At 37.7% G+C, this 2,349-nt stretch overlaps 1 pseudogene; it reads right to left on the bottom strand.

Annotated features, from left to right (window-relative positions):
• Window positions 1-474: 474 nt before the first annotated feature.
• LOC110286434 overlaps window positions 475-2,349 on the bottom strand; it is a 5,560-nt pseudogene continuing 3,685 nt past the window's right edge.

The following is a 2,349-nucleotide window of genomic DNA, read 5'->3' as shown; positions in this document are numbered from 1 at the left end:
CATCCATTAATTCTCATTCTGATTACTTATTCTTCTAATCTTTTCACCTTCCAAACATTCAATTAGGCTTTTGAAAAGATGACAGATGATTGTTTAAAATTATTTAATGCCTCCCTATTGTCATCATAGGTATCTCTTAAAACTGCATTTCTTTATTTTTCATACTTTCAACTTCAGAACAAAATAAACAAAGCAAAGAACAATCCTCCTGTTTTGTGGGGCAGGGGACTTTTCTGTTTGAAGATACTAAGAACAGAAATGAAGAAAATAACCACTCAACATCAGCAGAGAGGCTAGTGGATCAGGGTCAAAGATGCTGGGGAGCCATAGTGGAAATTACATAAAGTGCACAGACTTTCTAGGGAAAATTCTAAACTTCCACGTGAGATGTATCTTTATAACCCTCATTCCGGGGAATCAGCAATACTCAGCTCCTCCACTGTCACACCATCTTCACCAGTACTTAGGCCTAGTTTAATCATAGATCAAATTATAGATCAAATCACAGACTCTAGATATAGGTGAAAGGGGCCTGAGCATCCTCAAGAGCAAATCCCTGCAGCAACACCAAGTCCTTGACAGTCTTCTTGTTTTTTTCACATTAAACTCTATATTCTTTTTGGCCATCATATAGATCATTGTAGAGTTGTCTCCACATGCCTGAGCCTTCATGACCTGCTCCAATTTGGCTGTTCAGGCAAAGGTTCTTGTCACAATTCATCTGGTTCAACAAATAAGCCTATTAGAAATTGTCACTTTCTCAAACTTCTTATCTAAAGATCTCTTTAAGAAATAACAGAAATTCTCAACATTTCCTTTGCTCTTCTCAATTTCTTCTTCCTCTCCCCCTCCTCCTCCTCTTCCTCCTCATCTTCCTCCTCTTCTTCTGATAGTACCAGGCCCTCTTTGCTAATAGAGACCAGGCTATTCCCACCAAACTGCTTGTCAATAAACTTATTCATATACACCAAACTTGTCAATATATACCACCTCAAAGCCTCATCTCTGCACATACTCCATGAAGGCAGAGTTGTCTACCTTTTCTTTGCACTCACCAGTGATGTAGTAGATGGACTTCTGGGTCTCCTTCGTGTAAGATACATACTCTGAGGTAGAAGCCATCTCATTTTCTCGTTTTCAAACTGAGATTTATAGTAGCCCAGCATCTCAGAGAAATATCACCATTTAATGAAATCTTCATAAATTCCAAGCTTTACAATTTTATAAAATATTGCATAGAATTTATTTTAGTTCTCTTTGTCTTTTGCTAGCTCAGAGAAGAGCTCCAGGTACTTTTTCACAATGTTTCTGAGGATGCCTTTCAAGATTTTTTTCTGTTGAGATATTTGAATAAAGTTGAAATAGTCTGGTTATAACTTATCACAACAGTCCATGATAAACATATGATAGACACAGAGTTTGATATCTTTATTCTTCACCTTTTTTTCAGAAAGGTCAAAGTAAACTTGTCAAGGGATGAAAAACAGCGCCCTGACTTCCAATTGACCTTCTACAGAAAAGGCTTGATTTCCAAGTGGTTTCCTCCACTGGTGAGGCTCTTATAAGATTCACTGTATTCCTCCTGAATGATGTCATTAGAGTTTTCTGGTACAAATGGTCTTGGACTTGTTCAGTTCTTCTTGACCTGTGTATCTCTCCTCAGTCTGTTTTGTCTTCTTTTTCTTCTTTTTCCCAGTATCACCATTCTCATCTGATCATGTATCTTCAATCTTAGGCTTCTCACCTTCATCTTTTTCATCTCCTACTTTCTTTTCATCTTCCTTATCATCACTGATCTCTTTATTTCATTATCTCTCCAAATACAGAGTAAGAGAATAGGCCATGAGCTGTGAGTCCTTCACATATTCATTAACTTTCCTCTCCACTTAGTATTCAGCCCAGTCTTCTTTCAGTTGAAGAAGAATCATTTTGATATCCTGGCCAATATGCTTATGATGGTCTACTTGTACAGTGAAAGATTCACCAGCAGAAGATTCATCATTTTTTATAACAAACATGGTTTTTTGTTCCCAGATAAGCCGATTAAACTCTAACACCAAACTAGAGGTGTTTGATATATCCAGTCCTGGAGATATCTGCACCAGACTGAAGGATGTTGAGTTTCAAACCCAGGACAACTGACTGAGGTACCTATTTAACATATCAAAACTAACTTGGCCTCTAGGTTGTCCCAGCATCCCCTAGTCCCTATCTGTTGCAGGGTATGGCTGGCATACCACATCCTCTAACCCTAGGGAGGTTGGGCTGCCCTTCCCCCAGAGGATATATATATAGTCTTCCATATATATATAGTCTTCCATATATATATATATATATATATATATATAT

The sequence above is a fragment of the Mus caroli genome, chromosome X, assembly GCF_900094665.2.
Source record: "Mus caroli chromosome X, CAROLI_EIJ_v1.1, whole genome shotgun sequence".
Lineage (NCBI taxonomy): Eukaryota > Metazoa > Chordata > Mammalia > Rodentia > Muridae > Mus > Mus caroli.
The sequence above is the reverse complement of the archived record's forward strand: the minus strand, read 5'-3'. Positions and strand labels throughout refer to the sequence as shown.